The sequence below is a fragment of the Lynx rufus genome, unplaced genomic scaffold, assembly GCF_022079265.1.
Source record: "Lynx rufus isolate CCGP_SWC_20201006 ecotype Redwood Valley unplaced genomic scaffold, mLynRuf1.p SCAF_2, whole genome shotgun sequence".
In the NCBI taxonomy this organism is placed as follows: domain Eukaryota; kingdom Metazoa; phylum Chordata; class Mammalia; order Carnivora; family Felidae; genus Lynx; species Lynx rufus.
The window spans coordinates 80,104,300-80,129,677 of NW_025814834.1; the positions used below are offsets into that span (position 1 = coordinate 80,104,300).

The window sequence follows — 25,378 nt, forward strand, 5'->3', positions numbered from 1 at the left end:
GATAAGAAAGACAATTACTGATGGTTTTACATGTGTGTTGGAAAGTAGGATGGTATCATATTTTAAAGCTCTTAACTATAGGAGGAAATCCAATTTCTAACAAACATCTTTTTTAATCCAGTATCTCTGTAGCTTTTCCATATATATTAGCTGAATCATCTATAGATTATGAAGATTTGTATCACAAAATAACAGGCTGGGTTTCAATACTAAAAGCTCAGGAGGAACTACCATCCTTCACAGGCTTCTCAGAATTTAGGAGCTCCCATTCAGAATGACTCAAGATAAATTCCCCACATGTCAAAACTTGTGGGTATATAAGGAAAATTTTCTTCTATCCAACTTGAGGAAGACAGTTTTGTTCTCTCTCATAGTCAGTGGGTGGGGGAGTGCTAGTACTTCTTGTTGATAAAATATTTGTAAGGCAATATTTTCAAAGTTATAATTGTGATGGTAAACACATTTATATGAAATTTAATGAGGCCAAGTGGGAGTGTAGTTAAATATCTTCTTAGAAATTTTGGCAAGTTACAATGGAGATTAAGATTCTAAGTCATTTTAAAATAGGATTCAGTAATTTGTTATCTTTCAACCCTTTTGTAACTGTAGTGGGGAGTCATACAAAAAATACAAATATTAAGATTCCTCATGCTGATATTTGTTTGGCTTCTCAGTATCTCTAGAGCTTCTTTCTTTGTTCAGACCACACACTTGGCTAAATGTTATCATTTGAATTTTGATGTATACACTGGGTTTATTAGTGGCAGAAATATCTTTATAAATAAATTAGAAGAAATTTTAAAATGTTTCACTTCTGTATGTAAATATCTATTGGCACAAAGAGCCTCATTTCCTCAACAGTACTTTCATACTATGATAGAGTTTTATAATATGCAGTAAAGAAGCATTAAAAAATTGAGCAGAGAGTGCAGGGAGTCTTGGTCTAAAAAGAAAATCTCCATGGGGCTGATGCCCTTCTAAGCAAGTTCTATTAGGAATTGATGGGGCGCCGGGTGGCTCAGTCAGTTAAGTGTCCGACTCTATGTTTCGGCTCAGGTTATGATCTCACCATTGGTAAGTTTGAATCCTGTGTCGGGTTCTGCACTGATAGCATGGAGCCTGCTTGGGATTTTCTATCTCCCTCTCTCTCTGCCCCTTCCCTGCTTGCTCTCTGTCTGTCTCTCTCTCTCTCTTAAAATAAGTAAATAAACATGAAAAAAAAAGACTTGAGATTATTATTATTTTTTTAACTTCCAGATCATTCTCTACATTGTAATAGAAACCCAGAGGCCCTAAATATAAAGTCAGCTGGTACAAGTTACTTAAAAAAATTCACTTTGATTTTTGAAGCAAGGTAGTATGATAGGCTTTGAGTCTTGCATGTTATTTATTTATTTATTTATTTATTTATTTATTTAATAAATGTTTATTTATTTTTGAGAGAGTGGGAATGGGAGAGGGGCAGAGAGAGAGGGAGACAGAGGATCCAAAGAGGGCTCTGCCCTGACAGCAGTGAGCCTGACGCAGGGCTCGAACTCATGAACCGTGAGATCATGACCTGATCCAACTTTTTGTAGTCCTGCATTGTAAAAGCTCCCTCAACCCCCCATGTCTTAAGAAACTTTAGCTTCTGCCTGCCTGACCATCCCCAATCTGCTTAGGGGAGCTGGTTTCCCGCAGTGTGTCTAGGATGCCCCCTGTTTGCCTGGCCGCTCCTCCTAAGTCACACTAAACTCAGCTGCCTTATGGCAAGAGAGGCTTGATGTTCTCTCTCTGAGCAGCATTGGACGGTAAGATGCATACTTGACCAGTGCTGCTGCATTGTATCTGCCGGGTTCCACTGATGGAAAGACTGCCCTTTGGCTGGACTGGCAATGAAAAATTCAGTTTCCTGAGAACCTGAGGCTGCCATGCTGCACCTGCTCCCCCATCTTGACTTCTCAACCATCATTATGTCCTCCCTAGAGTGTTGAGAAAGATTTATCTCCCCTCTTAGGCTAGAGGTACTCCCTTTCTTTCCCATTGGATTTGAGACGTTGGAAGCAGGCATCAAACCCTCCTTGTCCTTTTATCATATTCTGGAAGTCTGTGTTCCTGTGTAAAGGTATACTTCCCTAGGAAAAAATAAAAGCATGCTCTTGGCCTCACCTAAGGACCTAGAAAATTCATCTTAAATTGGGCTAATTCCCTCTGCCTGATATGGTCATTGTGATCTCATCTTCTTCATTATCTAATTTCTCAGTCATCTTCTTAATGGCTCAGCTCTCTTCCTTCTGATTTCTGTGGATATATGACATCAGAAGTTACACAAATGATTACAAATTAGGTGGGGAGAAAAAAACCCAAAGTTTTATTTCCTTAATAGAACTTCATTCCTTTTTAAGCCACTGTTCTCACTTGGCAGTGGAAAACAACCTTGTCACCTTTATGTATTCTAGTCAACTGCATTTTAAATGTTTCTTTTGTGTAAATATTCAGTCAGGTTTGTGTATTATTTTCTCAGCTGCCCCTGCTCACTCTCTGGTCTTCTCTTTCCCTTGCTTACAGTCCTACTTCTGTTTCACTGGGCTCAAGGTTCCATTAGCTGGCTGTGGAGGGGAGAGAGGGAGTTTGCTTATGTGGATAGTATATGGTGTGGCAGCATGGAGGTTGGTTCACTCCCTCAGTCTCATTTCTCACCCAGATGCCAATGCAGTCCAGCTATTGATGTCCATAGTTGAGTGTCTAGATATGGATGACATCCAACATTGGCTCCTTTGTGTGTCATGTATGTCATCTTCTGTGTCCAGCTAGTGCCTTTTGTAGCATATTGCAGGGAATCCTGAGGAGGCAGCAATGCTTCCCTTTTGCTCTTTCCCGTAGGTGCTGGCACCTTATTGGCCAGCAGCATGTCTCTGATCTTCTTGGATCCTCCTTGGATCTTACAAAGCCCACATCCCCCTGGATGTGAGGCAACAGTTTCTCCAGAGCTGAGTTGTTCTCCAGATGCCCTGAGATGGCCTTGTGCATCATGGTGTTTTTGCCCATCAACACAACAGCCCTCCTGCAGAGGCACATGTGGATCCGCTGCATCTGCTTGGAGCCCACCTAGTCTGCTCCCACAATGAAGCATTTTGCATAATCATCCAAAAGTTAGATTAGCTTTTTTTTAAATGTTTTTTTTTTTTTTATTTATTTTTGAGACAGAGAGAGACAGAGCAGGAGCAGGGGAGGGGCAGAGAGAGAGGGAGACATAGAATCCAAAGCAGGCTCCAGGCTCTGAGCTGTCAGCACGGAGCCCGACGCAGGGCTCGAACTCACGGAGTGTGAGATCATGACCTGAGCTGAAGTCCAACGCTCAACCAACTGAGCCACCCAGGCGCCCCACAAAAGAATGAAGAGCTCTCTCCAGGCATCCTCGTGAGAGTGACATGATCTTTAAGCCCTGCTTGGCAATCCCTGATGCACTGCCCTGATGCCTAGGGAACACAGAATGACCTGGAAGTCCAACTACTTCCTTAAGATAAAAAGAGTCAGGAGAGGATATGAAGATTTATTCTACGTTGCTATCCTTCTCTTCTTGATGACAAAATATACAATAAGTTGGGAAATCATACTAAAGAAAAAGAGTGAAAACCATATGTGAAATACCTCCCTTCCTACTTCCTACTGTAATCCCAAGGGGAGGGTGGGTGCCTGAAAGCATCTCCCCATAAGTGTAGGGGTGATTTTGGATGGAGGGGATTGCCAACATCTTAAGGAAGTAGTTGGACTTCCAGGTTGCCCTGTGTTCCCTGGGCATCAGGGCAGTGCATCAGGGATTGCCAAACAGGGTTTACAGATCATGTCACTCCCATGAGGATGCCTGGAGAGAGCTCTTCATTCTTTTGGCTGGTCTTTTTTGGGGCTAACAATCTCAATCATCTCACCAGATACTTTCAAGTGACTACTGTAAGTTAACAAAAAAACTAGAAATCCTCACTTCCTCAGACTTGCTGCTTAGGAAACCAGAAGTGATGCTTGCCTAACCCTGCCTTACCTTGTTCCTTCTTCTCCCTGCTGACCCATTTCCCAGGCCCTCCTGGCATCCTCCTGGGTCTCCTGCTCACCATAGAAGTGGTTGGCAGTCCCCTGCATCCAAAATCACCCTTACACTTATGGGGAGATGCTTTCAGACACCCACCCTCCCCTTGGGATTACAGTAGGAAGGGAGGTATTTCACATATGGTTTTCACTCTTTTTCCTTAGTATGATTTCCCAACTTATTGTATATTTTGTCATCAAGAAGAGAAGGATAGCAACGTAGAATAAATCTTCATATCCTCTCCTGACTCTTTTTATCTTACAACTAGCTAGATGTGCACTGAACAATTTTAACCGGAGTGTGTGTGTGTGTGTGTGTGTGTGTGTGTGTGTGTGTTGGGGATTTGTTTTGAAAGTGGAGAGTTGTTACAGGGAGAATGGAAGTTGAAATCATCACTCTACGTTTCAAGTTGCAGGGTGATGGAAATGACCCATTAGGGAGAGAAGATTTGATGTATGAGAGGGGAGAGCATTGCTGGAGGGATTCCTTAAACAGGAAGAGGGGTTATGGCTAGTGCTCTGTCGGTCTGCCTGCCTGTACCTTTTGCCTTTCAGTTGAAAGTCTCCTGCCTTGTTTACTTTTCCTTGGTTACTGCTTTGGGCATTCTGAATAATGTTAACAGAGCAGTTAAGGATCAGAGACGAAATCAGAACTTTTGAGAGGTCCAAATTTTGCACTTTCTAGATTTTTCACAACTTTATCTTGTGAGTTTAAAGTAGCAATATTCAGCCAGGAGAAAGCAATAAAAGCTTACAGATAGTCATGGGTAAGTTTATATAGTGATAAAATGCAAAAATGCAAACTTCTCCCATAATGGTAATTGTTAGTGTTGGAGTTGGGAAAGCAGCTGGGGCATGAATTCAGGATAAGAGGACCAGGGGGTCAATGTCAGAACAAGGTTGAGAGTGCCTTATTGAAAATTATTTTATTTCTAAGTCCAGTGAGTTGTTGTAACATCATTGACATTGAAGGATATTATCACAACTCCCTGAACTTGTTAATTATTCAGCAGTCATTCCTATTTGGGATGAACATGTGCATCTGTGCTTTGCTTTCCAAGAATGAAAATTATGCTTGTTTTACAACTGCATAAAGTTTAGCATAATTGAATGTTCAGGTAACTGCTTTAAAATACTGTTCTACAAAAGTGATATCATTTTGAGCTCAGAAAGACAGGGGTAGGAAATCTTCTTAGGCTTCAATTGCTGAATGCACAGAGTCCTTAATAAACTATCTAGACATATCAAGAGTCAGAAGTGGGTTTCTTTTAGTGGAGGGGTATGATAGATCAACAGGGCTGTCATCAGAATGTTAGGAAGACGGATTTGGGAAGGTCCAATAAAGAAAATAGCAATGCTAGGTGATCTAGCAAGAGACAAAGATGTCCAAATGGAATGAAAGAGAATGTAGGCAGGAAGCCCCAGAGGGGTTGGAAGTTTGGAGACCAGAGGAAAGGGTGGAACAGAGGCAGAGGGTGATACCAAAAGAGGGCCAGATGTCCAGGGGGGTAAGGCAAGCTTGACAGGTCTCACAGGTTGAAACAAAACGTTAACTAGAAGCCTAGAGAGAGGTTAGAAATAAGGTGGTCAGAATCCAGGCAAGAAAGTCAGTAACATTTATGGGACATGAGAAGCAACAAAGATCAAGAGCTCAAAATAGGATTCTAAGCCCAAAACTTTCTAAGACAGAGACCAGATATGGCCTTCATGATGGAGATAAATAGGTTCTTGTGGTTACTAAAGTGAGTAATGTGGACAAGGTATTCTAATGCTCACTCTCTACAATATTACACACACACACACACACACACACACACACACACACACACACACATACACAGGGAGAACTGAAAACTTAAAGAGCACAATGTTCACAAAATCCCTGAGAAGTAGAAGGGAAATATGAGTGAAATTGATCCAAATGAATTGCAATGTATATATATAGAGAGTGAGAGACTTTGGTATTTTGTTCAGTAACTGGTGATTGAGCCTGCCTAGATGGGGCTTAGGTGTAAAACTAAATTATTGCACGGCACAACAGATTCTGTTGGAATTGTGTAAAGCCCATATTCAATCTGCTTGCCTTTTATCTTGTAGTGAAAATTTCTTAGTGGACTGGTAGAACAGCCACTTTTTTCCAAAACAGTCATTTAGGCTGGATCTATCTAGGATAAGATGAAATAAGAGTTGGAAATTATTGAGCTGAGGTGATTAATTGGAAGGACTCAAACTGAATAAATTAAGATAGGACCCCAATCCCTGTACTCAGCAGGGTACTTTTTATTGGCTGATTGAGCCCATAATGGGATAATAGAATAAGAAGAATGTTGGGATTTATTTTTTAGTTCATTTTGCAAATGAGGAAAGCCTTAGGCAAAATTCCTTTTGTTCTTAATGCCAAAATATTTCACCATTAACCTAACATAAAATGTATTAGATAATAATTTTTTAAAAAATACTGGACCAATAAACCTCATAAAATTTAAAAATGTTTCCTGTCCCAAATATTTTCATTAACCGCAATGATACAAATAGAGCCAAAGATATCAAAAATGAAAAGATAAACAAATTCTTCTCAGTTAAAGCTTTTATTCATACCTCAGGAATTGGGTTATAAGAAAATAAATATTTGGTTACATGAATGAAATGGACTATTCAGATGTATTACACACACACACACATGTACGTGACTAATTATAATTCTTTGGTCCAGCTGGAAAGTCAGTTTGAATACACTCATGATTTTAACCTGTTCTTGTTCGTGTGTGTCCTCTGAATTTTGGGAAGGCATAGTTGCATTAGGACAATAATAGGATGGTTTGGTCATAGATTTGGATGTTAGATAACTCACATGCTGTGTCTTTAATTAATGCAAGGCCAGTTATGTTTAGCAAGGGATAACAAATGGACCATTGTCATGCTCAGTAGGTTCATACCACCCTTACCCATGGGTTGGGTGGATAAAGATCACAAAGGAGCCCCTAAGGAATATAATGATGCTAAATAGACCCTAAATGTGCTATTCCCCACATAAGCACCAATTGAGGTTGTAATATGGACTCTGCTAATTACAAATCCTTTCTATTCCTTGCTACAGTGAAATAATGAACCTCGTTTAATATTGTCATTAACATGCTGTGAGCCCAGCGATTACTCCCATCCACAAATAGTCTCCGTGTGACCCCTAGGTGGGCGGTGGACAATGCATGTTTTTTGATTCAGTTATTTGCTCTGTCATGAAGGCTTTGGATGAAATCATTCAGGCTGAACGAAATTTGATTGTTGGAGGACAGGTCTGGGATGGTTAGGCCAAAGAAGCAGCATTCATTTATGTATTCCCATCTTTTATGTTCTACTTAACAGATACAACTCCTGATAACACCAGCTCAGGGATAAAGATGTGCCATTTTTTCCTAGTTGATCCTACCATCGATCCTCTCCCATATATTCGTACAGACTTTCTTACTTCTGGAAGATAGTTATGAGACTGCCCTAGTCACCCTTCTTTTATGGGTGTGCATGGGGACACTGAGCCCCAGCATCCAGTGTCCTGCAGTCTTGGCTCCCCTGTATCACCATCACTGCCCTGTTAGTACTGTGCGTTGTCTGGGCGTAGAACTGGAGACATTGGAATGGCTTCCCTAAACTTCAGTTCCAAAGTGGGATGTCCTTTCCTTTCCTTTTTCTTTGTAGAGGGTTAAGCCGTTCAGGCCCAGGATCCAGGCTACATGGAATCCCATAAAAGCCCTGGGCCTTTTCTGTGTGATCCTTTATTTTTTGTTCTAAGCAACTGGTAGAACCTAAACAAGTTTGTCTTTGTGCCTTCCCCATGTCCTCCTGCATCTGTCCACTTAGGATCAACTATCAGATTCCCTAACCACTGGGAGTGGAGTTGGACAGAGATGCCCATGATGGCTTCTTGTGAGCTGCTGTGTGCTGGCACCAGCTCACCACTCTCTATGGGGGTCTCTCACTTTGTGTTGTGCTCCTAATTACAATTAGGAAGTTAAAATGCAGGGGAGTCAACAGTACAGAGGCGTACTTTGCTTAATGCAGTAGAAATGGCCCTGAAAGTTGCACCTGAATAGAATATTTATTAATCATAAGGGAGGTCATTATTTCAGAGAAAACTGTAGTGAAAAGCTTAGTAAAGCAAAGATTTCAAAAAATATATATGTATTTTTTCAAAATAAGCCATGCCTCCTGATTTATCAGACTTACATACTTGGAGTTTATGTTTCACATTCTCTTTAAAGTAATATATGCCTATAAAACTAAAAAAAAACCTTAATTTTATGGGGGGCTGGGACTTGAGCAGGAGTCTTTCATGAATCTTTCATGGTTTTTTTTTTTTTTAAATTTTTTTTTTCAACGTTTATTTATTTTTGGGACAGAGAGAGACACAGCATGAATGGGGGAGGGGCAGAGAGACAGGGAGACACAGAATCAGAAACAGGCTCCAGGCTCCGAGCCATCAGCCCAGAGCCTGACGCGGGGCTCGAACTCACGGACCGCGAGATCGTGACCTGGCTGAAGTCGGACGCTTAACCGACTGCGCCACCCAGGCGCCCCAGAATCTTTCATGGTTTTAAATGTTTTTTTTTTTTTAATTTTATTTATTTTGAGAGAGAGAGAGAGAGCTCTCATGAGCATGTGAGCAGGGCTGGGGCAGAGAGAAAGGGCGAGAGAGAATCCCAAGCAGGCTCTTCACTGTCAGCATGGAGCCTGACACAGGGCTTTATACCATGAACTGTGAGATCATGACCTGAGCTGAAATCAAGAGTCAGACACTTACTGACTGAGCCACCCAGGTGCCCCTGAATCTTTCATTTTTTAAGTTGTCTCCTTCCTTTCAGATGGAAAGATGACTGGTTTCTTTGGTAGCTTTTGACAGGCCCCTAGGAGTCACCTGCAAGGACATGTTTTCTGGGAGAATCTGCATTTCTTATCATGTACTTCCTCTGTTCCTTTGAACGGAGGCATAAGGAAGTAGGGAAGTTGGATTTGGGCCCTTGTTCTACCCTAGATGGCTGCATGGTTTGAACAAATGAAAAGGCCTGAGTCTCCTTTTTTTTTAGTAAAATGAGAAGAGTCTGCTTAATGATTGCTAAATTTGCATCTGGTAGTGCAATTTTAAAAAACAAAAATGTGAGTGTCCATCTTTGAAAACACCACCAAATCATGAATTTCTCTATTCATATTCAAATGCTAACTACTAAGGACACATGTGCATTTACGAAGGCAAAAAATGGCACAGAACTTTGGGGAAACTTACATATTTAATAGAGCTAAACAATTCATGCCCAGCAGTGGCAAACTGCATTCTTGAGTAATGGTGGAATGTATTTTCTCAGGTGATCGCTTAAACTCAGTTCTACTGGGGCTTAATTAAGGAGTGATGTCTGTAGTCATGAGCAATTCTGTGGAGTAAAATCACTGAAGAAATAGAAATGCCCAAGAAAGCATTGCCAGTCTTTGGCATTGGAGGAATAATGTGGTTTAGTTAGTTTGGGTTCTTAAATTTGAAGGAGATTCAAGACTCTGTTGAATGGATCAGGGGTGAATCCCAGTGGCCTTGGCCTGTTGGAAAGAGCCAGGGAAGTTGATTTTGTGTCTGGGCTGTTGGGCAAGTTCCTGAAACCAATTTTCTGCTGGAAACAGTGTGTGTCCTTCTGGCAACAAGCTGCTTGAGCAATGAGCTGTCACATTTCAATGCAGAAGCCTTTTGTTTGGCAATGAGATAATTTTTGTTCTTATTCTATCAGGAATCTATTTAGAAATTCAGCATAAATGCATTTGGAGTATACTAGCTTCTTCACGGGGGAGCTAAGGTCCAGAGCAAATCATAATGTGTTTTTTTCCCCCCTACCTTCTCATATGCACCTCCTCCCATATGACGTGTTTTGATACAGGAAAAAGAACACCAAAGGAAACCTTGAAAGGTGGTTCTCAAAGCACAGTATTGTGCAGAGTGTAAGGAAGTACGTCCATTCCTTGCCTTACCGATGGAGGTCAGAGAATGATTTAGAAGCTGAATCTGTATATATCCGTCACTGGAGTTTTGTTGTCATCTACTGGCTTTTGCACTAGATAAGCTTTATCAGCCTTCTCAGCTTTAAACATCTAAGATACTGAGACAAAACTGGTAGTAGTATAAAGGATGTGCTCAAATTAAAATTGTTGAGGGGTCTGCAAAGACCAACCATCCAATTTGCTTTATTTTTTATCTTTATTTTTATAGTGTAAATTGTCCATTTGTTCTTACATGCTACTAGAATGGCCTTTAAGCACACTTTCCAGTATCATTTTGTGATCCTCTATTGCGTATGCAAGGAAAAACAGACAAGAGAAAATTACATTGCTTTTAAGGTGGCTTAGATGCATGTCTTCTAATATAGAGCTTAGTGTAAAATGTAATTTGAACAGAATCATGGTGTCTTCCTTCCTTTCCAAGAAATTCCTGTTCACTTATCTTTATTTATGTACCAATAGAGACCAAACTGCAGCTTTTCCTTTACATTTCCTTATATTTTCTCTGTTCACCTAACCTTTCAACAACCCTTTTGGATTCAACAGAGCATGTAATTATTGCACCATATAGAAACAGTTGGGGGAAACAAATGGCATAGTGCAAAAGGTGTAATTTATGGTGGTAAGTCATCCAGAAAAACGTGGCAAGAATGTTCAATTTATTTTAAATATCTTAATACCATTGCCTTTTTTCTTTCAATTGTGCACATTAAATTCTTTGTGTGACACATGAAAAATTATTAAACACAAGATTATATAAAACTCCAGCAGAAGTTGCCATAAAAATTGAAATGTCCCAATTTAAATGACAATAGGAAACCGGCGGGGTTTAAGGCATTTATTTTCTTGGTTCAAATATGTGACTATAACTAGAGTCACGACATTTTCGTTTGTCAGCAGCTCAAATCACTTCTTGTGTTCTTCAATCTTAGAGACAAAGGTGAGATTCTGGCCTTATAGAGCACCAGCATGAAGTAAGAGTGTGTGCGCACGCATGTGCGGGTGTATGTGGGGTGGGAGAATGGAGGTACTACTGACACTTTGCTGTGGTGTTAATTTTATCTCAAAATCTGCTGTAGAGAATATAGGACTGTAGCAATGTGAAAATAATGCACTCATATAGTCATATTACCAGATATCTGTTTGTGAATATGTAAGTGTATGCGTATGTGTATGTATACATTGTAAATTTATAAATAGTATGCTAACATTTAATTCAGGAGTGAGTATTTCCAAAATAAGCAGAAGTAGAGTATAGTATATGTGGAAGCATTATTTTGAAGTGTTTACTTCATTATTTAGGCTCTTTGGCTTCTATTAAATCCCAGTGTTCAACTATGGATTTCACCATGTTTTAGCTCAGGTGCTCTCAACATTGGATTTAATAGATTATCATCTAGGGAACCTTAAAAAATTCCAATGCCAGGACTCCATCTCTGGAGATTCTAATTTAATTGGTCGGGGAGTGGGGCTGGGCAATGGTAATTTTTAAAAGCTCTCTTGATGAATCTAATGTGCAGTCAGGGTTGACAGTCCCTGCTTTAGCCAGGCGTTGTCAAGCAATCACTGGCAATATCTAACAACCACCACATGGTGATCTTGAGTTCGCTCTGAGATCTTTCCTGCCGTGGTGACTGTGGAAGCCCAGAACTGCTGAAGTCTGCCAAAGGGTGCCATCTATAGTTTCAGGCAAAACAAAAACAAAAACAAAAACAAAAAACAACCAGGAAAGGCAGTGCCATGGAAATGACTCAGGAAGGACCAAGCGTTAGTTGATTTGCACATGATTATAAGCCGAGGTAGATTCAGGCCTTGAATCCAGATCTTCTGTGGTGATAGGGTTGATTGTGAATCTTTGGAGTCAGATGGGTGTATTGGTTCCTGCACTAACTGGCTGGTTGAGTGACAATGGGTATGTCATTTATTTGTCAGTCTGGTAAAGACTTTGGGTCTCTTCACTTTTGAGCCAGGTATGTTTGGGGAAGAAAAATGTAGTATCAGTCTTAATCTTATGTGGCAGGTCTTAGTTACTTAACCTCTTTTGGCCAAAGTTTTCATACTTATAAAATGGAGGTAATTATTATCATGCCTACTTTATAAGTTGGTTGGTTGAAAGGATTAAATGATGTAATAAATGTAAAACCACTTGTGACAGCACGTCACACATAGTATCTCCTTAATATTATTGTTATTATTACTGTTTTTGACTCCACAATCTATTCTTTCTCTTATACTATGCCACTTCCTCAGAGTCTGTACATAAATCTCAATTTTAAGTTTTTTTTTTTCTCATGAGTTGGAATATTTTACTCCTAGGAGAGGACACTAAATCTGATTCTTTTCCTTAACACTTAATGTGAATGATGGGTTATTTTTCCATTTTCTTTAATAACAGTTCCTTGGATGACTTCAGTTGCCTTTTCTTCTAAGCCAACTACAGATGTAGAAAATATGTTTCTTATTGCTTACTTTTTCTTATGTACTAGAAATAAAAGAGGCTAGGTGTAAATAGAATTAATATACATTTATGTCAGTGCTTTGAAAATACAACTCTTGCTGTAATAATATTAACTGCTATACAGTGCTTAACACATGCCAGGTAGAGTTTAAAATGTTTTACATAAAATATTTAAAAAACTTTTTATTATGGAAAATTCCAAACACAAACAGGAGTACCTATGGATGGAGAGTGTATGAACCTCCACGCACTTAGGATTCATTTTTAACTATTATTCCCTCATGGCCAGTTTTGTTTTCTATAGCCTTCAACCCCACTCTCTTAATATCATTTTTCTCTAAGTAGTTCAGTATGCATCTCGAAAAGATAAAGACATTTCAAAAAAAATATTCTCACAGTACCAATATTACACACAAATGTATAACCCTTATAAAAAACTCGTATATTCAATAATTTTAGTATCCCTATTTTACAGATGAAGAAATTGAGGCACAGAGACATTAAGTAACTTCTCCAAGGTCACACAGCTAGTAAGTAACAGAGGTGGAAGTTGAGACTATGTGGTCTGGCTACACGATCTGTGTTTTTTAACTACTTTGATGTACCAGCTTCTCTAATGAAGAAAATGCAATGTACAATAATTTCTTTTTGATGCATGTGAGGTTTCAGTGTTCTTAACGGCTTAATTAGATGGGTGTCCTATTGTGCATGAGGATTTGAGTTTGGTCTCTGCAGTTGCATGGACTTAGGTTTCAGACAGACTTGAGTTCGAATTCTGGCTCCATCACTTATTAGTCACGTGACTTTGTGCCTATTATGTATCCTCCATCAACTGCAGTTCCTTTGTCTATTGTATGATGGTGTAACAATAGCCACCTCATGAAATTGTCGTGAGTTAATGTATGCAGCATGCTTTGTACTATGCCTGACACATATTGGTACTTCCGCACTATAATATGGGTACATCAGGTAGGCACTTAAGTATCTCTAGGAAGACAGGTGTATATTTCTAGATGTTTGCAGTATTTAAGTATTTAAATTCTAACGTTCGGAAGTGTTTTTTTTTTTTTTTTTTTTTTTTTAACCTTTGAAAGGATGTAGTGCACTTGATTAGATTGACTCTCTTTCCTTGATTGGTTAGGCAGCAGTGCCTTAAATGGCCAAGAAATACCTTGATATAGACTTAGTGCAACTGATTTAGAAATCTCTCCTGGGGCACCTGGGTGGCTCAGTCGGTTAAGCGTCTGACTTCGGCTCAGGTCATGATCTCACGGTTTGTGAGTTCGAGCCCCGCATCAGGCTCTGTGCTGACAGCTCGGAGCCTGGAGCCTGCTTCAGATTCTGTGTCTCCTCTCTCTGCCGCTCCCCAACTTGTGCTCTGTCTCTCTGTGTCTCTCAAAAATAAATGTAAAAAATTTTTTAAAAAAAGAAATGTCTCTTAATTTCCAGCTGGGAAACTGCCACCTTGTTAAAGCAAAATAAATGTTATAATATATTAGCTCATATAAGCAAAGGAGCATAATTTTCAATGAATGATGTGTCTCTCTTTGAGCTACTGTAAAGTCATTTGTCAACATCCTTCCTAAGGATACAGTGAAAATTCTCACAGAACACGCATGTGCATCTTTTGTTGCCTGGCTTTTCCCACTCTAGCCTTCAGCTGGTTTCTGTACTGTGAACAATAGGATGAAGTGTGAAGAGTGTTAAAAACAGGAGAGTGTAAATATGTGTGTGTGTGCGTGTGTGTGGGTGTGTAGGAGTCCCTGTGTGTGACTGCCTTTTAAAATTAAATATAAATTGTTTCTTGATTACTTACTATTTTGGAATTTATGTGCATTCTTATACACCACTACTTTGGATAAGCAAGGTTTGATCCTTATTTTATGGTATTTTCCCTCTGCTCTGTACCATCTGATATTCAGAAACTGTATCCCTTTCCAGATCTTCATTTTTTCCTTGTTCATGTTAGTGCTTCCCAGGATTTGTACTGAACAATTCAGTCTTGTCAAAGAAGAATCATGCTTTCACAATATTGTACTTAATTGTGTGGACTGTTACTTCTAACCTGTGTGATTTATATACTTCGCACACCTTGTCAACAATAGCATTCCTTTTAATATTCCCACTAGGTAAGAACAACACCTTATAACCTTGTTCTCTCTCCTTTCTCTTCTTTGTTAGGTAGAAATGAAAGGGTTACTTTGATTTATAAGTAGCAGCCTAACTTGGCTCTCACCTTCAAGATATCCTTTCACAGTGAAGAAAGCAAATGTATTTTCTCTATATAAACATTATATTAGAGAATTTTCTTCACATGTCCTTAAACATCTTGCTCCTCGGTTTGGAATCCCTCCCTCGGCATGGAAAGGGAGAACTGCGGAGGATGCTGATTCTTGGAAATTCTCTGTTGAAGCCACGTTCTTGCCTCCAGCAGTGTATATATGGGGGGCATTAGGTTGCATGCCTTTTCTATAGTTGTGTCAGGATAATAATTCATGTTGTCTGATCAAACATTTGGTAGGGCTTGGGTGACATTTTGCATTGACGTTTTCTTTTAGAATTTTGCATTGACGTTTTCTGAATGACATAAAGACCGCAAATTATATTCAGTTCTGGGAACTTGATCCTAGGCATAAAATTAGAAAATTGGGGATGGTTTGTCACTTGGATGAGTTTGGTTTTGCAGTCGGCTGATGCTCCATTTTATCTATCTATCTATCTATCTATCTATCTATCTATCTATCTATCTATCATCTATCTATCCCTATCTTTCTACAATCACTTTTTGAAGGTGATACTTTTTTGTACAATAAAATGCATCAATTTTAGGTAGAATTCATTGACAAATGTATATATTCAAGTAACCACCACCCCAACCAAGTTATCGAACAATTCTGTTACGTCTGATCTTTTCTTATGCCCTTTTCAAGGTGATAAGAATACCTTTCAGAGACTGTCATTCTTAGATGAAGACACATGATCAAAACCCAGTTATAACTGTGTGGCTAAGACTGGCTTTACTTTAACAAAGGCAGCATTCTCTATAATTACTTTATTGTAAGTAGAAACATGCAGGGACTAAAGGAGTTGCTACTCTTGACTGGCAGCTCAGGGGAGGAGGGGAGGGAAGGGTGGAAGTGATGGATGTTGGGCGGCAGCTTATGCACTACAGTCAGCTCAGGATGCTGGCCTCAGTTTTCGGTTTTCAAGGGACATGCCTTTCTGTGGCTTTAGCAAAAGGCATGAATTACAGCCGATATCTGCAATGAAGGACAGCAAGATGACCCAAAAGGAAAAATGTCACATGTACTAGAGGTCAGAGAGCCTTGCTGAATTGTTATTCAATAAATGCAAGATTGGTAATTAATTATTATTCAACAAAAGCAGGTTTGGTGCAGAGACCAAAGGCAGCTGCCAGAGAGCCAAAAGATGTTAGAGGTATGTGTTCAATAATAGAGAGTATACCGAGTGTATAGAGTATACTGGTCAAGGTATTGGCCCTTTATTAAATCAAAACAATTCTGTCTGAGCAAGGCAAAGGTGAGACTTTACAATGGTTGATGTAGTGGGAAGGGAGGGTGAGACAAAGGCAAAGAGCCTGGTGATCCCAATTAAACAGGGTTTATTTTTGATGAGATAGGTCTGGGTTCTTTCCCCACCACATCTCTGTGGGCGTTTGATATCGCTCAGACAGCTCAATTATAGGATTTTGATGCCTTTAGTGACTCAATCAATCATTTGTAGTAAGGTTGGGGTTGTTTGCGTGCTGTAATGTGTTGATGAAGATGGCAGTTAGCTCTTTCATTGTAAGAATGGAGGGATTGCAGCAGGGGAAACACTAAAGCTATTTCTGATTTAAGCTGCCTGCACACGATTGGATTGGAAAAGAATAGTTTGGATGACAGAATAAGATGGAAGCCTCAGTTTTACCCACATGCCAGGACCTGTTTATTTTTTATTATTCCATTTATGCAACATTATTAAAATTGAAGTACATGAAATTTGGTCCAAAGACATCTAACAAGTAAGACTTCTCTGGAGAGTGGATTCAGAGCAGTTAAAACAGAATATTACCAAAGGGGGCGTTTGGGTGGCTCAGTAGGTTAAGTGTCTGACTTTGGCTCGGGTCATGATCTCGCAGTTTGTAAGTTCGAGCCCCGCGTCCAGCTCTGTGCTGACAGCTCAGAGCCTGGAATCTGCTTCGGATTCTGTGTCTTCCTCTCTCTCTGCCCCTTCCCTGCTTGCTCTCTCTCTCTCAAAAGTAAATAAACATTTAAAAAACAAACAAACAAACAAACAAACCCCAAACAATTGCATGAGGAAATAGGGAGGAGAGTGCAGTGGCTACTGTGGTCGAATTTCAGATCCAAGTTCAGAATAATTTTCCAAAACAAGAGGATTCTAGTGATGCCAGGACATTGGGCAGTCTCCAGCAGTAGGCACATTGGTGTTTTCTGCCATCCTGACAAGGAAAAATGCTGGTGGTTTAGATGATTTTATGGACTCTCTGTGGATGCCTGAATTTCCCTTTCAGATGGTATTTTACCAGAATTCAATCTATTGATCTTTATTTTGACCCTCCTCAGAAATGGGTGAGCTGTTTGTTTTATAGTGTGCTAAAATACCCTTTATCCATGACACATGGCTGCTCACTAATTTTTAAATAATTTAAATAATCCTGAAATAGGGATGCAGTTTTTTCATACACATGTACTTGGAATTACCAACTGTTTGTTGTTTAAAAAAAATTGCAGCAAACCAGTGTGTTTGATGGCTGCATTTCTCCTATGAGCAAGCCTGTTATTTCACTTTTAGTACATGCTAATTCTCCTAAGACCACAGTCCTCAATTCATTTCCTTGGAGACAGGGTAAGAAAGTCCTAATTTATCAGGATCAGAATATCGCACACTTTGAGAAATTTTAGTTATGATTTTTTCCAACAAAAGTATATTTCAGTCAAGCAAAACAAGCTGAAACATATAATCTTCCTAATTCTACAAATCACCTTTTAAATACAGTCTCTCTTCTTTTCCCCAACCTATGGAAAGACTAGTTTTCTTCTCTGTCAGTTTTCTCTGTTTTCATACTTTACATGTGGCTGGATAACAAGGACTTTAACTTTCCACTTTACAGCTAAAGACCTTGGCCTGTTGGTTCTAATAAAGAGTTATGAATCATGCCCTGCTAAAATGACCTCACTCCCCCCTCCCCTCTCACCTCGATAAATTCCCTTGGTGGGTGATAAAACAATGGATTGAAGCGGACACATTTGGTCTCTGTTAAAGCTATTTGTGGTGATTTCTCTGCAGCAAGTATTATACTTCGGGCAATCAGATGCTCCTCTTTCAGGGTCCATCTTGTAACATATTCTCTCAGTATCCCAGGAACTCCTTGGGGGCCAGCAAATTATCCTCTCTCCGCAAGTACAGGTAGATAACGTAGCTCCATTCAGGAGAAGCTATGAATATGGGGAGGAAAGAAAACAATGGGAAAGCCACTTTTAATTTAAAAAAAAAAAAAGATCACTTAACAAACACCATTTGCTTTCTCTTTGTCCATATGCTTAGCTTCCCTTTGTGAGAACTTTAGAGGTGGGCTGGCAGCTGTCTGGAGAACATGAGGGATTTTCACTGTTCCCTGTTTTGTTTCTGAAAGGGTACAAGCTGCGTGAGCCATCTAACAGCTCAGGGCAGCAGATATCTGTATCTTAGAGTTTATTCTGAGGGACCTTATTCTCAGTTTTTCTGATTAATATATTGTGTACTTTTCTCCATGTGTCCTCTTGATGATGATATATTGATTAAAAAAAGAAACTTAAAATCAACTCTTACCCCAGTGCAGTCTTCTCTCAGAGCATCAGGCTTTAACGCTTCTAGGGCTTTATGTTTGAAGAAGACATTTCTGAAGATCACTGTATTTATTTACATCTTTGGAAGATTTGGATGATCTATTATAGGTTACATTTTGTCAGTTGGATGTTTGGTGTTATGTTACCTCTTGAAAGCTTCAGCACCCTCCATCTTTGTCCCTGTCCCTGGGTCTATTGCCTTTTTTTTTTTTTGACCAACAATAAGAATATTAGCACTAATAATCTTGTTAAAACTGCAGTCTGCTTTACCTCTTAAACATAGATGAGTACTTCTGTGTAAGCTCTTAGGAATGTGAAGAGATTCGTCTTTATTCCTCCAGGTGAGTTGCCTGGGAGCCCAGAGAGGGCAGAAAGGGTGTGCTAGACCAGAGCCTTCCCCCCTTCAGGCTCCCCATACACCATTGCTTCTGTTCCACAAGCAAATTGCGTAGATGCCAGCTGTAGAAAACAACATCCCCAGGACAGACTATCAGATTTCGTGGAGGCAAGGTACTTTTCTTCTACTGTTTCAAGAAAATAATTTTCTTTCAGCAGTGATAGGGAAATGAGTACTGAGAATTATATGGCATCTTTCGTCTCACCAGCTGTGAGAAGTCTAGTCTGTGGGAGCAGATTTAAAAGAGAACAGCTCTCTGTTTCTGTTTCTTCAGGGGAGAAATCGGTGTGAAAATTGTATGATGCTCTACCCCAAAGCCATTGGCAATGGTTGGCAGAAAGTAGGCATTCAGATGTTTGCTGAATTAAAATTTCCATATTAAAAATATCTGTGAACTGGAAAAAGAAAAAGAGCATTTAAAATATTAAGTTCCAATAATGGTTGTTGTAGGAAGGAGATGACACAATTAATGTCGATGCATGCACATACATTCAGAATGTTTATATACAGTTTGTGGAGATTTAACATTTAATCCTTTTATGATTGGATAAAATTCCCTTGTTTTATATTTTGACCTTTGACTATTTCCATAACTTACTTTGGAGCTGGCTCTCAGGATCTAAGTTTCCTGTATGCAAACATGCCATATTTAAAAATCATTTTGGAAGCCCTGATATAATCTTTCAGAATTCAGTTTTCTGAACTGAAGTCTGCTTTTGGGGAAAACAACAACAACACAACTCACTAACCATCGTTTTACACTTTGCACTAGACATTGTGCTAAGTGATAGAGATACAAAGTTGATTTCGGTACATTTTCATACCCTTCATTATCTCACAGGCTGTTGGGAGGATAAATGATTCCATTAGAATCTGTCCTCCATGAAAGCAGAACTTTGTTCTATTCATCTGCATATCCCCAGTGTCAAGAATAGCTTTTGGCACACAGCTCTATCTCAGTCTGCTCAAGCTGCTGTAACAAAATAGCATACAGCAGGTTGTTTAAACAACATAAATTGATTTCTTACAGTTTTGGAGGCTGGCAAGTCCAAGATCCAGGTGCTGACAAATTCAGTGTCTGGTGAGGGCTCACTTCCTGGCTTGGAGACAGCTGCCTTTTGCTGTATGCTCACATGGTCTTTCCTTTGTGCACGCTCATGAAGAGAGAAAGAGAGAAAGAGAGCTCTCTTGTCTCTTCCTCTTCTTATAAGGTCACTAATACCATCCTGGGGGCTCTACTCCCCAGGATGTTATCTAAGCCTAATCACCCCCAAAGGCACCACCTCCAAATATCATCACATTGGGAGTTAGGACTTCAACATATGAATTTTGGGGAGATACATTCAATCCTTAACAGTAGTTGCTCAATTAATAACTTTTACATATAAAATAATAGATGGATTTTTGTGTTGAAGTAAGATTCTGATTATGTACTTGCATGAGAAATGGTCAGTAGTAGAATTGAGCTTTACTTCTACCCAGTCTTCATCATCATCTATAGAAGATCACAAAAGTTCCCACACTTTTCAAATTCTGGATTATAGCCTGGCATATTTGGATTGATTTGTATGTAAACTTCACATCACCTAGTGTTGTTTCTGGGCCATTTTCCTGCATAGGACAAAGCATAAATTAGTGATTTTAAGATGGGTAAGTGTCTGGGAATTATTCTGCAAGCACTGAATTCCCAGCTCTCTGTCTCAGGAACAGGAAGAAGAGTCCACCCTATGGAAGCTGGCTTACAGCAAAAATGGTCTAGAAAATCTAGGTTAACAGCAGCCTGACAGGCTACAGAAAACAAGCATATCCCATAACTGCCTCATCCAGAACAGGTGGGTTTCTCTGCCAGGAGAGTGACGACAGGTAGAATTACAATAGCTGGCCTCCAAACTGTTGTGATCCAAGAGTTGGTCAGTTAATCAACAAAATAAGATTAAAGGGAAGAGTCATAAAAAAGGAGGCATGATAACTAACACAATTTATTTACATGTATTTTAAAACATGCATATACATATTCATTATTCAATATTTTGGTATGGGGTTAGGCATTCTTTAAGTACTATTCTATTGATTGGAATACCTGTTTTTCTCTCAGTTGCAAACAATAGACATTGACTCTTGAGTGGTTAAGTAGAAAAAGAGTCTATTAGAATGCATCTTCCTCTTCCATGATTTGCAGTGTCTGTGTCTTTAGATTGAAAACTTAAATATAATTGGAAAGCATTCAGAGAACAGAATCTTTCTATATTTCTATGATTTTCTTCAGGTTTATGGTTGTAAATCTCCCAATTCATCACCAGTTTGACTCTATTAAATCCTTTCAAAACAATAAATTCATTTTGTATTAGTATTTCATTATTTTACTCCCAATATTTTTTCAAAAAAATTTTAAAGTTTATTTATTTGGGGAGAGACAGAGAGAGAGAGAGAGAGAGAGAGAGAGAGCGAGAGAGCACAAGCAGGTGAGGGGCAAAGAGAGGGAGAGACAGAATCCCAAGCAGGCTCCACACCATCAATGCAGAGCCCGATATGGGACTTGAACTCAACAAACCGTGGGATCATGACCTGAGCCGAGATCAAGAGTCAGACGCTTAACTGACTGCGCCACCCAGGCACCCCTATTTTCTCCCAATATTTTATTAAATTATGGAATTGCAATAGCAAGTGCAATTGTCATTAATAGGTTTCAGAACAAACTCACCTGATTCTTGATAAGAATCAACTCCATGTGTGGCAGCAGAAATACATACCGAAAAGTAGTCAATTAGCTGTGAGTGGGAAAAAGGTTTAGTAGATTTAGCACAACCTTTGCCTTGAGTGGCCTGCAAAACTGTGTTTCTAGCAATCATTCACACTGTGAGACAACAAGAAACAACAGGTAAGACTTTTATTGGGTGAGGATCTATAGCTCATACTTTTAATTAGCAATAATCGCGCCTCGGATAAACCTCATTGGCTACGATACTGCCACTGCGCAAAGCTCATACTTTTAATATAATTTTAAAGTAATTTCAAGAAAATACAAAATATAGCACTGACTTAAGCTTGCTTGACAACTCAAGAAGGATTTGTTTATTTGTGTCAAGAGAAACAGAATAGTGTAAAGAGTACTTGATGTGGAGTTGGAAAACCCATATCCGTGTCTTAGTTCTGTCACTCATATCTGGGCTTCACTCGAGCCATCTCAGTGTGCCCAGCTGGATATCTGAAAGTTGTAGCCTGAATAAAGAGTTACACTCAGTCCATAGGGGCCTAAAATGATCACCATTATTAGAAGAGCTTTTGGAGAAGTGCATCAGTTTTATAGGAAATTTATTGCATTAGAGCTCTCAGTTGCAAACAATAGACACCGACTCTTGAGTGGTTAAGTAGAAAAAGAGTCTATCAGAAGGATATGGGGCAAATTACAGAATCCTCCGCAAAGCTGCAGTGCCAAGACAGGCAAGTCTGCCAGAATCAGCATCCCAAATCACGCACCCAAACTGGTCTGATCAGCTGCCACCAAGACATAGATGCAAACATCTGTACCACTTCTGCACCAGGAAATTGCTTTTGTTACAGCCACAGCCAGTGCCGACACCACTGTTGTTAAGGCCTCAACCATAGAGCCACTGCTTCCTGCTACCACTGCACATGTGTGTATCTGTGTGTGCGTGTGCGTGTATGTATGCATGAGAGAGTGGGGGGCGGGGCTAGAGAGAAAGAACACACTCTCCTTTCCTGTTGAGTCCCTAGATCCTGAGTCCAGTCCAGTGTGGGTGGATCTGTTGGTTGGTTACTAGCTTGAACCTGGTTATACATAATGCTAAGACAGTAAGTATCTAGCATTTTTGGTGTCAGTGGCAAGCTGTTCAGATAGGAATGAACCAAACATAGAACAAGTTTAAGCTCTGAGCTGAAATGAATGTCACATGTCCACCTAGGCACAAAACAATTTTGCTGAAACCACCATGAAGTGCAGGCATCCTGAAAAACATATGCTTAAATGAATATAAAGTGTCCAGAAAGGAGAATCAAGAAGACCTCTGTCCTCATTTTAGAAGGAGGCAAACCACTGAACCCTCCAAAGTTTGAGGGAATTCTATCATGGTGATAGCTGAGAACTGCAGTTTCACAATTGTTCTCAAGGTAAAGAGAAGAATTGAGGTGGGTGTCCAGGCCTTAATTAGCACTTTTTAAGGGTGATGAATGAGCCCTTTTATCTGCCCGCTGGAATGGAAATAGGAATAGGATGTATCCCTAATGGGATAATGGAGCAGTGCTACAGTGCTTTAATTTCCCAATTTTAGTGGGATTTAGGCAGCTGTGATTAACCTGACAAATCAAGGAGGGGATGGTTTGAAGGGATCCAAACAGCTGAGCCAACCTGGCACTCCTTCCCCTGCATCCTTGAGGGCCTCATCAGACAATGGCTCGGCTCCACTCTTGGTACAAATTCTCTGTCAGGCTTCCAAGATGAGGTCCCAGTGATGCCGAGTGCTGAAGCCAGGGCCAAGATTCTCCTGGCTGTGGTCCCCTAGTGTGCCCCTGGATGCTGTTTCTCATCCTATTTTGGAACGGGCTGCAGTAGGGAAGATCTCATTTAGAGATACCCAGCCAGCAGTTATCACACCCGAGGCGGCCTTTGGATTATTGGCCATTTATATCTACAGCAAATATTTGTTGAACAACCATGGTGTTCAGGACTCAGGGTTTGTACCTTGGGGGTTAGAGGGAGAAGAGGAACGGACAGCCCTGGCTTCAGGAAGGTGAAAGGAAAAGACTAACAGTGTGTGGAGCTCTGACTGGAAGGGACTCTTTATATGTTAGTGTACCAGAAAATAGTTACCCTTTTCATCTTGGGCTTCCTTGGACTGTGAAAATCATTCTTCCTTGGGTAGCTGGTGATGCCTGTCAGTGAGCCGATGGGCACTGGACCTGCTTGGCACTGGTTAGCGAGGGTAGACGAGGCTCCCAAACCTCAGCCCATGCTTTTGGAATTAGCTGCAGCCAAGTCCCAAACCTCCAGGTGTGAATGCCAGTTCTACTTGGGACAGCCTGGTTGGGGGTCTTTTAGTTGCCAGTTTAAGGTTAAAATAATACTCTTTATGTTTCAACTTCTGCCAGTCTGTCTCCTCTGTGGCTTATTTTGCCTTGTTTTTAAGGACATGGAAAAATAAGCTCAGGTGGTCAAAAGAATTCTAATGAAGTCAAGTTTCTACTTCAGTTGCTTTGAATCTGAGAGTCTCCCATAAAGAAAGGAACTGTTTCCCCTGGGTCCTGCCAATGCTTTTATTGTAAAAACAAGAAAGTCCTCTGTGAACAAATGCTTTGATGCTATCAAGAACAATTCTAGACACATCCCATCCAGGATGGGGAATAGGTCCTTCAACAGTGAAAGTTCTCCAGCAAATCGTGGGGGGCTTTTATGAAAAAGGTCCAGGCACTGCGAGAGGCAGAGTATGAGTACCGAGTGCCGCGTGGGACGAAAACTGCTTGCTTCTCACACACGACAGTGTGTACAAGCACCAGCAAATGCTCCTCTAGAGCTTCTCCGTCAAGCACAATTCTTAGTGTGTCCATAACTTGAAAACTATGCTACATTCTGGGAGATTGATTCTATTATCATCCCTCTCACATTCAGATGAAGAGACTAAGGTACAGAGAGGTGCAGAGAGGTTAAGCCCTTGTTCAAGGTTCATGCAAGTAAGCGTAAGAACTGGGTGTGAACCCCAGGGCTTGTACCTTTAGCCCCTAGGCCAGACTGGGTTTGGGGGATAGTTTTTCTTGGGAATGGAGGAGATACAACTACTGGACAGGGGGTCTCTGTTGCTGTGGGCCAGGCATTCTGTCCATTGTGACCCAGTTGCATCACCTTTTCGTTCTACTGTACACAGATCAGCAGCCCTGTGTAGTGAGAGAAGAGATGGATGTAAAAGGAACATGATCTAGGGTGTCATTCGCCTTTTCTTCCTACTCTGGTCATTCTCAAGTTAGTCTCTAAGTTCCTTGCAGTCAGGGATAATGTCTTATTTAGGGTTGCAGCCCTTTAGTAGCCAGTGAAATATCTTGGCCTGCAATACCTCATGGAAATGACTGAAACTCCTTTCCTGGAGTCCTGCTTACCTGCGTAGGGTGGGCCCTTGGGTTGCTATAGGAAAATTTGATGATATTATTCGTATTTATAGTTGTGTTCACAAATCTCTAGCACTTTGGGCACTACTGTTGACACTGATATTTTATGTTAATGATTTGGTGAATTTGCAGTTCCTGCAAAAGAAGAAAATAATCCTTGCTTGCTTTCTTGATCACCTGGTCTGGTGATCCTGTGCCTAAATTGGAGATTCCCAGTACTGTCCTGACATCCTTTATTGTAGTGAGAGCTGAGGCCTGTGCTATATATATTCCAGTAAAGCAGTGGGGCATACATTGGTAAATGAGCTCTTTTCCTTATCTTTCCTAATGAAATGCCAATTTTATGGGGAGAGGGACAGGTATGTATTCAGCTAAAAATGATCACTTTTCAAAACAACCAGAGGTGGTCATTTTTCATCGTGCCAGCCAGTGAAATTTAAATTGGGTTTCATGGCAAGCTTTTGGTTT

General features: G+C 40.2%; 1 pseudogene; it reads right to left on the reverse strand.

Moving 5' to 3' along the window:
• Positions 1 to 21,623: 21,623 nt before the first annotated feature.
• LOC124516667 (uncharacterized) lies at positions 21,624 to 21,778 on the reverse strand (annotated as a pseudogene).
• Between the last annotated feature and the right edge of the window lie 3,600 nt (positions 21,779 to 25,378).